Source organism: Artemia sp. Qi Xiang Cuo, chromosome 4, assembly GCF_049724085.1.
Source record: "Artemia sp. Qi Xiang Cuo chromosome 4, ASM4972408v1, whole genome shotgun sequence".
Lineage (NCBI taxonomy): Eukaryota > Metazoa > Arthropoda > Branchiopoda > Anostraca > Artemiidae > Artemia > Artemia sp. Qi Xiang Cuo.
The window spans coordinates 81,399,681-81,413,553 of NC_142797.1; the positions used below are offsets into that span (position 1 = coordinate 81,399,681).

Sequence of the window (13,873 nt, forward strand, 5' to 3'; positions counted from 1 at the left end):
TATATTCCAATGAAGAATATTTTATTGATTTGTCATCAACATTTATTGATTTAAATGTTGTGGTGAAAAAAAAGTCATATAATACAACTCCAAATGCTGGCGATGGTCTCTCCTATGAAAACTGTATTCTACACAACCTATTCAAACAAATTAATGTATTTATTAATGGAACATTGGTGAGCACTAGCAATAACTTATCAAACTATGCAAGCTACATACAATTTATGATGATGACACCAAAAGCTTACAAGGAGTTGAAAGGACAATCATTGGGCTATGAATATCGGTCATGTGTTGATACTGACGGTGAGTTGACTACTGAAGTGACACAGGAGTATCATATGGTTGGAAAATTAAATCATGAGATATTCAATATATCCCAATGGTTACCCCCCAATGTCAAGATTGACATAAAGTTACAGATGGCACCGTCGAATTTCATTTTGAGAAAAACACTTCCTGCAGCACCCGATAGAAATGTCATTATCACATCGGCAATTCTCCACGTCCGAAAACAACAGGTTATGAATTCTGTTGCATTGGCAGTGGAAAAGCTAAGAGCCAATGGTAACGACATTAAACTTCTTGTCCCCCATACAATCACCAATCAACGTCACATTGCCACCGGCTCTCGTAGCTATAGCGATTCATCATTTATCAATGGAGAAATCCCATCAAAATTGGCTTTGGCCTTTGTGAAGAGTGGCAGTACCGTTGGATCCTGAACTGAATTCCCCCATGATTTTAATTATTTTAGTCTATTTACCCTTGTGTGCAAAGTGATTGGTATTCCGCTGTACGCTCTATCATTTGACAAATAATCCTATAGAACTCTGTACGAGTTGACCTTGTAATCCCTACATCATGACTCTCATCTATTTGAAAATGGAATAACCAGTTCAATGTTTTCAAAAAATCATGGTGTTATTGTTTTGGATTTGTCTGGCACACAGGATATGAGCAAAGTACGAACAGGGAATGTACTTTTAGAGTGTAAATTCGCCGATGTTCTGACTGAGAGTATCACGCTAATATCACTGAGTCAATTTGAAACCTATTGGTAAATCACACCCGACGGCAGTGTTCTACAAGACCTAGCACCGTGAACACAAAGTAAAAAATCAATGTATTTAGTATGGATCCATATATGTCCCAGTACAAGTCCTATTGCATACATTCGGACTTCATTGAAAAAATTCCAAGTGTGAAGAATACCCTTATCATTGTTAATAGCAGTCCTTCGACTTTGAAGACCGGTCATTGGCTATGCATCTTTCAAACAGCGAAGAATATTGAATTTTTTGATCCTCTTGGCCTTTCGTATAAATTCTACGCTCCAGACATCAGCAACTTTATTGAAAGCAGTGGGAAAACCATTATTCAAAATCAACGAAGAGTACAGGATTTAATGACTAAGACATGTGGCTTTCATGCACTACTCTTTTTCATGTTCGGATGTCGTGGCTACACCTACAAGCAGTTTCTCGATATCTACTTTGACGTGCCCCAATTGAAAGACTTTATATTGGAGATTGTACTTAAAAGTGTATTTAGTATTAATTTAAGTGGCATGAGAATAAAATGTTCCAAAAATATATGTGAAATTGTTTATTAATAAAAAAAAATTATATACATGATAAAACGACTTTTCTACTCTTTAGATTTCATCCACTACTAGGTATTTGTCAACAACAACTAGTGCAGGTAGATTATCTGAATTCACAGTGTACTGATCCTGATGTACTGCAATGTCAGGGTCACATTTTCTATAGTAGAGTGTGACTTCACTTTGTTCACTCTTTGTATAGTCAATGATACTATTCTCATTCATTCTATAGAATTCACATGTTTCAATTTGCTTATTTGAAGCAATTTCATAAACAGTGTCCTCGAGTGTCGAATCACATTCCGTCACGACCAAATAAAAATCAGTGGGCTTATAATCAAAACACCCATTGTCTTCACAATAATGACGTAAAAACTATATTCTCTTGTTATTCCAGCAGTTGAAACACTGACCTGTTTCCTTTTCTAAGAATCAACTCAAACCGCGGCATTACCGATCTCGCAGTACTAGCTTTAAATTACGATTAGGAATCTTTCGAATTATACTGGGATATATACTCTTCCACTAATTGCATTTACCATAGTGGCAGTTAGGGCATAGTTGTCCTCTAGGATGAGAGTCACACACCTCTTCAAGACAGGAATTACAACCTTTAATTTGTACAGCATATCTTCTTTGCAATTTACACGGGTTGCATAATCTAGACTTTTTATCATACTCATCAATCATTGTGCAATTCTCACATGATGACTAGCTGCCCAGTATGTACATACATAACGGACATGTATGGAACATTTTGTCATGTGTTGACACTCTCACAGCCACAGTGAATCTGAGCTAGCAACAACAAAAATTGTCTGATAGGGAGAGAGAGAGAGAGGAGTAAATCATCCTTGAGCACCATCTTTCCCATGAAAAAAGTCCTAAATTTCTAAAATAGTGTTTAAAAACATATCCAGAATATCATTTTGCCATGTCGTGATCAATATATCAATAAATTGTGTAAATGCATTTGGACAACGACGTAGAAGATTCATACAATAGTGTAATGATGGAGAAGCAGTTTTCAATATGTTAACATGCATTCCCCGAGAAAATATCTTCCTTTGAATAGACAGCTCTAGAAAATCGTCATCTAGAATCAAACGTTTTTCCATAAGAATTAGATTCCTCATGATTTGCTCTTTCTCAAATCTATCTATTTTTTTAGAGTCCTAACTCTCTCACAACCAACTACAGACTAACCAGAATTTTTTTTACTCTAAAAAATATACGGTAGTCTACTGTAGAAAAAAAAATACCATTGATTTAGAAACAATTTTATTGAACATAATTACAATAATAATAATAATCACTGATGCATTTTGTTCTCATCAATATATTTCGATAGGACATCTAATGCTGACCGAAGTTTATTTATATGGAGAATATTCACTTTTCCAGCAAAACATAGCTGCTCCTCCTGCTTAAATTTGCTTAATGATATCACATATCTAGCATACATAGTGTCCTATTTAAGACATAGTCTACAACCAGTGGTTATTTCCACAGCGACATTGGGTACTCGTATATCGTTGCTGCTGTTGTCAGCTCCATCATTAATCTCCAATAATGTAAATGCACCATTCATTTTTTTTCTACTAATATCCTCTCAAATAAACTATTCTCTCTGAATTCAATTCTCTTACGAATAAGAGTTGTAAAGAAAACTATTCCTTTTATTCAAATCCCAATCATCAATCAAGTTATACTCACTCTCTTTGAAAAGGTGTAGAGCTTCTATAGTCTAGAATAGTGACATAATTTCACTTTATCGACCCTCAAATTCCATTTAGGTTGCCGTTTATGGTGTACCCACAGTATTTCCATACACCTATTAGCCCAGAAACCTGTCTGATTGCCCCAGAAACTTGTCTGGTTGGCCCAGAAACTTGTCTGGTTGGCCCAGAAACTTGTCTGTTTGGCCTAGAAACTTGTCTGGTTGGCCCAGAAACATACCTGGTTGGCCCGGAAACTTGTCTGGTAGGTTTTGTATAATTCCATATGCAATTGACATCAATAGCATTAATTAGTCTGGTAATCAACCATGGAAAGCTGCCAGGGAACATAAAGGTGGCAAATTCAATATGTACATACTACTGTTATCCTTCCGAAATTTCAGCTTTATTTATCCCTTGACACTACTAGATGGTGATCTTTACTTTATAACATCAATAACAGCACTCCTGTAGCCTATACCCTAGTATCTTGTATTGATCCTGCCAGTCTTCGGTTTCAGAGGCAACGCTATCGCGTTGCCTATAGTAAAGGCCATACGGTTCCAATATTTTATAATATTTTTTTTTTTGCAGGGGCACTTCATATGGAAGGGCTCGTCGTAGAAACTTCAAAGGGGGCTCATTCGATTGAAAATCGAGAGTTCTAGTGCCTTTTTTAAGGGTTAAAAGTGACTGGAACGCAACTAACGCCCCTCCCACGCCCACCATTTCCCCTAATACATCCAATCAAAATTTTGAGATAGCCATTTTTTCTATATAGTTGATTTCAGATAAAAATTATGTTTTTGAAGAGGACACTCTTCCCACAGCCCTCAGGGCAAGAGTTGTAAGTTATATCCTAGGGGCATGTAAGCATTTTATAGAAAGCTCTGTCGTAGAAACTTCAAAAAAGGTTGATTTGATTGGAAATTCAAAGGGCTAGTGCCCTTTTTAATAGTCAAAAGTGATTGGAGGGTGACTAACCTCCCTCTCACGCCCACCTTTTTCCTAAAAAGGACATCCAATCAAAATTTTGATATAGCCATTTTGCTCAATATAGTTTAAAATTCTAGACATTAGGTATTTGAGGATGAGCCCCCCCCACAGCCCTTGGGGCAAGGGTTGTCAGTTATGCCCTGGGGGCATATAAGGTTTATATAGAAAGCGTTGTAGTATAAACTTCAGAAAGGGTTCATTCGATTGAAAATTTAAATGGTTAGTGTCCTTTTTAATAGTCGAAAGCGATTGAAAGGCAACTAACCCTTCAACGCCCACCATTTTCCCAAACACATCCAATCATAATTTTGAGATAGCCATTTTGTTCAACGCAGTTATAAGTTCTGGAAATTATATCTCTGAGCAGGACAATCCTCCTTCAGTCTTCAGGGCAAGGATTATAAATTATACATTGGGGGCATATATGGTTCTTATGGAAGTAATGTACGTATAAACTCAAGAGAGGGCTGATTTGATTGGAAAATGAAAGTTCTAGTTTACTTTTTAAGCGTCAAAAGATATTAGAGAGTAAACAGCCCCCCCCCTCTACGCTCTTTTTTCCAAAATGCATCGGATAAAAATGTTTAGATGGCTATTTTGATAAAAATAGTTCAAAAATCACATAATAAAAACTCCAGTGTTGACACAACCACTCAGGGCCAGGGGGCAGGCTTTGTAAGTTATGGCCTGGGGGCATATATGGTTCTTATGGAAGGGAATCTCGTATAAACTTCAAAGAGGGCTCATTTGGTTGGAAATTGAAAGTTCTAGTTAAGTTTTTAAGAGTAAAAAGAGATTGTAGGGCAACTAGCCCCCCCCTCCACGCCCTTTTTCCTCAAACCCATCGTATAAGATAGCCATTAAAAAAAAAAATAGTTCAAAGACAATATAACAAAAACCAGGGTTGCCACCATCAATAGGATTTTACAAGATCTAGTAAAACAAATAATCTAGTAAATTTAGAGGATCTAGTAAATTTCCCGAAATCTAGTAAAAAGTCATGATTTATAAGCACTCCAGCTAAGCACTAGGCAATACGCACTCCATCGCCTGAATTGCTTCGTGATTAAGAGTTGTAGCTGTTTTTCTTTATTGATTGTTTTTTTACTTTTTCAATATATCTGAATTTTATGACCTGAAGAACATTAATAAATTTAAAGCTGGCTTCACCAGCAGAATTTCCAGAATCCAAGATTCCAGACTATTGTTTGACGTCTTGCATACACTGCATCTGGAATATGAAGCCTATCCTAGTACTACATCCAAATAATAAAAAAAAGGATTTTTGAACTTAAAGGTTTCCGGAATTTTCAATCATACTATGAAAACAAAAGAAAGAGGAAAAAAGAAAAAAAGAAGAAAAAAGGAAAAAAGATTATAAAGATCCTATTGATTATCCTCATATAGTAAAAATTGATGGTTGATGGTACGCGTGAAATTTTTTTAAAATTTAGTAAAAACAGATGCAACTTAGTAAATTTTTCTTCTTAGGTTTAGTAAATTCTTCCAGGTCAGGGTGGCAACCCTGACGAAAACTTCGGGCTCGACACATCCCACAAGGGCCCGAGGGCAGGCGCTGTAAGTTACGCCCTGGGGAATATATAGGTCTTATGAATGGAATGCTCGTAAAACCTTCAGAGACGGCTCATTTGATTGTAAATTGAAAATTCTAGTCCAGTTTATGAGAGTCAAAAGAGATTGGAGGGCAACTAGCCCCCCCCCCCACGCCCTATTTTTCCCGAATGCATACGATAAAATTTTGAGATACACATTAAGTTAAAAATTGTTCAAAGGTCAGATAACGAAAACTTAGGTGTCGACACGACCCCCCAGGGCCTGGGGGCAGGCGTTGTCAGTTATGCCCTGGGGCATATATGATTCTTATAAAAGGGAGGCTCGTATAAAATTCAGAGAGGGTTCTCTTTATAGGGAATTGAAAGTTCGAGTTCTCTTTTTAATAGATAAAAGATATCCGAGGGCCACTAGCCCCCCCCCCCAACCAACGCCTTCTTTTTCCAAACCCATCTGATGAAAATTTTGAAATAGACATTTTGTTTTAAAAAAATAGTTCAAAGGTCGGAAAAGAAAATCTCTGCTGTCAATACAACCCCTCAGGGCTCGGGGGAAGGCCTTCTAGGGTATCCCTTAAATGCATGTAGGGTTCTTATGAAAGGAATTCTCGAATTAACTTCATAGAGGGCTCATTTGATTGGAAATTGAAAATTTTAATTCACTTTTTGAGAGTTAAAGTGATCGGAGGGCAGCTAGGCTCCCCCCACACTCCATTTGTTTTACCCAGAGGCACTTTTATATAGAAGAGATCGTCGGATAACTAGCCCTCCCCCCAAGCCCTCTTTCTACAAATATATCTGATAGAAAATTTGAGGTACCCATTACATCAGATAAAATTTTTGAGACAGCCATTTTGTTAAAAATAGTTCAAAGGTCATATAACAAAACTCTGATCTCGACACAACCCCCCAGGACCCGGAGACAGGCGTTGTAAGTTATGCCCTGGGGGCATATAAGTTTCTTCTGAAAGGGAAGTTTCTTCTGAAAGAGGGCTTATTGGATTGAAAATTGAAAGTTCTAGTTCACTTTTTATAAGTCAAAAGGGATCGGAGGGGAGCCAGCCTCCTCCCCCACCAATTGTCCCCCAAATGCATCAGATAAAAATTTTGAGATAGAGGTTTTGTTAGAACTTGTTCAAAGTTTAGATTAAACTTTGAACTATTTTAAGGGTCAAAAGTGACCCTTAAGGGGCAAAAGTGATTGGAAGGTAAATGGGGCACTTCATATGGAAGGGGTCGTCGTAGAAACTTCAAAGGGGGCTAATTCGATTGGAAATAGAGAGTACTAGTGCCATTTTTAAGGGTCAAAAGTGACTGGAACGCAACTAACACCCCTTCCACACCCACCATTTCCAAAAACACATCCAATCAAAATCTTGAGATAACCATTTTGTTCTACGTAGTTGATTTCCAGATAAAAATTATGTTTTTGAGGAGAACACTTCCCCCACAGCCCTCAGGGCACGGGTTGTAAGTTATGCCCTGGGGCGCATAACTTGTTTTTATAGAAAAAAATAAAAGGTTTTTATAGAAAACTTCGTCGTAGAAACTTCAAAAAGGGCTCATGAAATTTAAATGGCTAGTGCCCTTTTTAACAGTCGAAAGTGATTGGAGGGCAACTAACCCCGTGGAGGGCAACTAACCCCGGTCTCACGCCCACTTTTTCCCCAAACACATCCAATCAAAATTTTGAGATAGCCTTTTTGTTCAACGTAGTTGAAAATTCGGGAAATTAGGTCTTTGAGGGGGATGACACCCCCTCCCAATGCCTCAGGGCAAGGGTTGTAAGTCATGCCCTGGGGGCATATTTGGTTTTTATATAAAGCATTGCCGTAGAAAATACAGAAAGGGCTCATTCGATTGGAAATTTAAATGGCTAGTGCCCTTTTTAATAGTCGAAAGTGATTGAAAGGTAACTTACACCCCTTCCACGCCACCATATCCCCAAACACTTCCAATAAAATTTTTGAGATAGCCATTTTTTTCTACGTAGCTGAAAAATCCGGAAGTCAAAACTTTGAGCAGGACACTCTCCCAACAGTCTTCAGGGCAAGGGTTATAAGTTATGCCCTGGGGGAATATATGGTTCTTATGGAAGGAATGCTCGTATAAACTTCAGAGAAGGCTCATTTGATTGGAAACTGAAATTTCTAGTTCACTTTATCAGCGTCAAAAGATATCGGAGGTTAACTGTTTTTCCTAATGCATCCGATAAAAATTTTGAGAAAGGATCCGATAAAAATTTTGAGATAGCTATTTTGTTAAAAATAGTTTGAAGATCATATAACAAAACTCTGGTGTCGAAACAACACCCCAGGGCCCGGGGGCAGGCGTTGTAAATTATGCCCTGGGGGTATGTATGGTTGTTATGGAAGGGATGTTCGTATAAACTTCGGATAAGGCTCATTTGATTGGAAACTGAAAGTTGTAGTTCATTTTATCAGCGTCAAAGGATATCGAAGGGTAAATAGCCCCCCCTTCAAGGTCTTTTTCCCAAATGCATCCGATAATTTTGAGATAGATGTTTTGTTAAAAATAATTCAAAGATCATATAACAAAACTCCGGTGTCAAAACAACCCCCAGGGCCCGGGGGCAGGCGTTGTAAGTTATGCCGCGGGGGCATATATGGTTGTTATGGAAGGAATGCTCGTATAAACTTCAGAGAGGGCTCGTTTGATTGGAAATTAAAAGTTCTAGTTCACTTTTTAAGAGTCAAAAGAGATTGGAGGGCACTTAGCCCCCCCCCCCCGCCCCTTTTTTCCCAAATAAATCCAATAAAAAATTTTAGAAGCCATTAATGTAAAATATGTTCAAAAGTCAGATAACAAAAACTCAGGTGTCGAGACAACCCTCTAGGACCCAGGGGCAGGCGTTGTAAGTTATGCCCTGTAAGTTATGAAAAGAATACTCGAAAAAACTTCAGAGAGGGCTCATTTGCTTGGAAATTGAAAGTTTGAGTTCACTTTTTAAATGTCAAAAGAGACCCTAGGGCAACTAGCCCCCCTCCCCCACGCCTTCTTTTTCCAAACCCATCTGATGAAAATTTTGAGATATATATTTTATTAAAATAGTTCAGAGATCGAATATGAAAATTCCAGCGTCAATACAACCGCACTGGGCCCGGTGGAAGGCGTTCTAAGTTATGCCCTAAATGCATGTATGGTTTTTATGAAAGGGATACTCGTTTAAACTTTATAGAGAGCTCATTCAATTGGAAATTGAAAGTTCTGGTTCACTTTTTAAGAGTCAAGAGATTTAAGAGAGACTAGCCCCCCCCACGCTCTTTTTTCCCAAACCCATCCGCTACAAATTTTGAGATAGCCAGCTTTTTGAAAATTGTTCAAAAATTAGATAAAAAAAGCTCCGGTGTCAACACAACCCCCCAGGGCCCGAAGGTTGTACGTTGTAACTGTTTTCCAGGGGAGAAGGGTGTATCTATGGAATTTGGGTATTTTATGTTCCTTCCTGTGCTATTTGCCTAGGTTATGTTCCTTGGCACCTTTCCAAGGCAGATTAACAGACTGGTTATTGCTCTTAATATCAGGTGCACATGGAATCAGACAAGAACCTTATAAGAACCCCAACGCCTTTGTCACTACACTAAGACATGTGCATTTTAAAAGTTGTCACGATCTAATGCATGTTATGAAACAATAGTCAAGGTTCTATTGCGCATGGAATTACACTTCAGCTTCACGTGGACAAGTTTTAGGGGTAAGGTATTTGCGAATTGGACTGTATGAAGATGAAAAAAAAGAAAGAAAAATAAAAGGGTTAAACTGATTATCAGTTAAGGTAACCCATCGGAGTTGTTAGCTCAGTCAATTTGTTATAAATTTGAGACAACATCAATCTATGAAAATGGTCAATGATGATAGAATGATATTGTGATTTGACCTAGCTTTACCTCTCCGATATGTTCTGTATAATACATAAGTTGTGTTTAAACAGTTTTGTCAGTTTAAAATAAGGTCCAACGTTATAGTATACTAAAAAGTTAATGCTAGGAGAGATGTAGATGGCAAGAAAATAATTTTAATAATGAAACTCAGAACGAAACTTAGAATTCATTGCAAATCAAGTAGTAAGGTGTATGTGAGTACGAACCATCAAGGATCATAAGCACCAATGACCCTAACCAGCAGAAACATCAACCCCCCAAAGGTCCCCTATCCCCAAACTCGAAGGATGCCCCCTCCTCTCCAACTTTTTGGCCCCCTCCCCTCCAACTTTTTGGCCCCCTCCCCCCAATTTCTTATATATTTTTTTTTATTTTATTTTTTGGCAATTGACATTTTTTCTGATAAAAAGTATCATTCATTACGATCGTAGCTTTCAAATGTGAAACTTAAGTCCATTTTTGGATCGAATAAATCAACTGTTTCTGTAAAATCTGATCTAATAAGGGTTTTTGACCTTAAACTCTAGTTTTTTGTAAGAAAATTATGGAAAATACAACTCTCTGGTTCAAATGTGAAACTTAAGTCCTTTTTTGGATCAAAAAATAAAACGATTTCTGTAAAATCTGAGTTAATAAGGGTTTTTGACCGTAAACTATAGTTTTTTTGTAAGAAAATTATGGAAAATACAATTCCCTGATTCAAATGTGAAACTTAAGTCCATTTTGGATCGAAAAATAAAACTATTTCTGTAAAATCTGAGTTAATAAGGGTTTTTGACCTTAAACTCTAGTTTTTTGTAAGAAAATTATGGAAAATACAATTCTCTGGTTCAAATGTGAAACTTAAGTCATGTTTTGGATCGCAAAATAAAACGATTTCTGTAAAATCTGAGCTAATTAGGGTTTTTGACCGTAAACTAATGTTTTTTGTAAGAAAAATATGGAAAATACAATTCTCTGGTTCAAATGTGAAACTTAAGTCCATTTATGGATCGAAAAATAAAACTATTTCCGTTAAATCTGAGCTAATTAGGGTTTTTGACCGTAAACTCTAGTTTTTTGTAAGGAAATTATGGAAAATACAATTCTCTGATTCAAATGTGAAACTTAAGTCCATTTATGGATCGAAAAAAAAACTATTTCCGTAACATCTGAGCTAATTAAGGTTTTTGACCGTAAACTATAGTTTTTTGTAAGAAAATTATGGAAAATACAATTCTCTGGTTCAAATGTGAAACTTAAGTCCATTTTTGGATCAAAAAATAAAACTATTTCTGTAAAATCTGAGTTAATAAGGGTTTTTCACCGTAAACTCTAGCTTTTAGTAAGAAAATTATGGAAAATACAACTCACTGGTTCAAATGTGAAACTTCAGTCCTGTTTTGGATCGCAAAATAAAACGATTTCTGTAAAATCTGAGCTAATTAGGGTTTTTGACCGTAAACTATTGTTTTTTGTAAGAAAATTATGGAAAATACAATTATTCTGGTTCAAATGTGAAAGTTAAGTCCATTTTTGGATCGAAAAATAAAACTATTTCCGTAAAATCTGAGCTAATAAGGGTTTTTGACCTTAAACTCTAGTTTTTTGTAAGAAAATTATGGAAAATACAGTTCTCTCTGATTCAAATGTTAATCTTAAGTCCATTTATGGATCGAAAAAATAAACTATTTCCGTAAAATCTTAGCTAATTAAGGTTTTTGAACGTAAACTATAGTTTTTTGTAAGAAAATTATGGAAAAAACAATTCTCTGGTTCAAATGTGAAACTTAAGTCCATTTTTGGATCAAAAAAATTAACTATTTCTGTAAAATCAGAGCTAATAAAGGGTTTTTGACCGTAAACTCTAGTTTTTTGTAAGAAAATTATGGAAAATACAATTCTCTGGTTCAAATGTGAAACTTAAGTCCATTTATGGATTGAAAAATAAAACTATTTCCGTAAATTCTAAGCTAATAAGGGTTTTGACCGTAAACTCTAGTTTTTTGTAAGAAAATTATGGAAATAATACATTTCTCTGGTTCAAATGTGAAACTTAAGTCCATTTTTGGATCGAAAAAATTATTTATTTCCGTAAAATCTGAGCTAATAATGGTTTTTGACCGTAAACTCTAGTTTTTTGTAAGGAAATTATGGAAAATACAATTCTCTCTGATTCAAATGTGAAACTTAAGTCAATTAATGGATCCCAAAATAAAACTTTTTCCCTAAAATTGGATATAATAAAGGTTTTCGGCCGTAAACTATATTTTTTTGTATGAAAATTATGGAAAATACAATTATCTGGTTCAAATATGAAACTTAAGTTCTTTTATGGATCGAAAAAATAAACTATTTCCGTAAAATCTGAGCTAATAAGGGTTTTTGACCGTAAACTCTAGTTTTTTGTAAGAAAATTATGGAAAATACAATTCTCTGGTTCAGGTGTGAAACTTAAGTCTATTTTTGAATTTAAAAATAAAACTATATCCGTAAAATCTGAACTAATAATTCAATATTTTTTCATAAAAACAAACTATTTTCTTAAAACTTCGAAATTTTCCAACTTTATTTATTTTTTTTCTTTTTGTACGTAGCTTAAAATGTCAAAATATGCTTACGATTCTAACAATTGTACTCTATGATTGGTCAGAGACACGATGTGGCTTTCCCACTGGTATTCTATGACCGGTTATCGAGACTACCTAGTCTATTGCATGTATTAAATCAGTATTTTTTACGCACTGGAACGATAAACACATAAGTCATATCTTTAAAAAAAAAGTGAAGATGGAACATTTTAATAGAGTGTGTTCACATGACAAGGTTATTGTAGCATTGGATGCCGACAAGGAGAAGTATTTAAACTATGAAGCAAGTACAAGTGGTAGCACTATTGGAAATGTTTGCATGCATTGTCATGACAGTAAGGAATTAAATTTCTTTGAAATACCGAAAAAATTCAACTCTTATGTTGGTGGTTATGCGAAATATAGATCTCCAGAGATGATTGAACTCAAAGAGAATGCTAACATAAAAATAATAGTTGATGATAGAGAACAACTCCTTGCTACTGCTGCAGGTAACACATTACCTACGGATACATCCAATCATCAGCTTTCGGGTATTAGCATTCAGCGGAAGGCTAATAAAAGAAAGGCATACTCTGCTACTAATATTGTAAACCATATCTTGTTTACGTGCCGAAACTGCTACCTGTGTAAATATAATGTGTTAATAGACAGTGAAATTGCCAGAAAAATAAAAATGGCATTGTCAGAAAATATCACTACGGAATATAAAGATGAAACGATGAAAAACAAAGCACTAGCAAACGTTACTGGCATTGATCAAACAGTCAATGAATCAAATAATACCAAAGACGAAAAGCATATTGAGCCTGTTCATGAAAAACCAGTAAAAATTGTGTATGATTCAAAATGGAATAATGATTATTCTCCTGATTACGAACTAATAGAAAACAATAGCTACGATATAAGAGAGAACGTAGTGAACTATTTTATGGAACAGATTCAAAATGTCCAAAGTTGATCAATGATATTAATAATGTATTTTAATATATTTTTGTATTAATATTCTACATAGCATTATTTCATTAAAAATATTACATCGTTATGTGTTCATTATTTTTTAGAGTAAGCTAGCATATCATGCGTTTAGAATGTCTATTAAAACATCGGAGATGTAAGAAAAGAAATTTGCGTACATCTATTGTCAGACACACTATTTCGGTAAAATCTGAGCTATTAAGGGGTTTTGACTGTAAACTCTGGTTTTTGTAAGAAAATTATGGAAAATACAATTCTCTGGTTCAAATGTGAAACTTAAGTCCATTTTCGGATCGAAACATAAAACTATTTCCGTAAAATCTGAGCTAATAATGGTTTTTTACCGTAAATTCTAGTTTCTTGTTAAGAAAATTATGGAAAATACAATTCTCTAGTTCAAATGTGAAACTTAAGTCCAGTTTTGGATACTCATAATGATGATGAGGATTGATGGTTCTGATTCAATATGTTGTTTTTCATAAAACAAACTATTTTTTTTAAACTTTGAAAATTATTCAACTTTATTTATTTT

General features: G+C 35.4%; 1 protein-coding gene across 1 annotated transcript in view; it reads right to left on the reverse strand.

Annotated features, from left to right (window-relative positions):
- Window positions 1-13,873, reverse strand: part of LOC148953503 (uncharacterized) — a 146,229-nt gene that overhangs the window by 13,944 nt on the left and 118,412 nt on the right. The window lies entirely within an intron of this gene.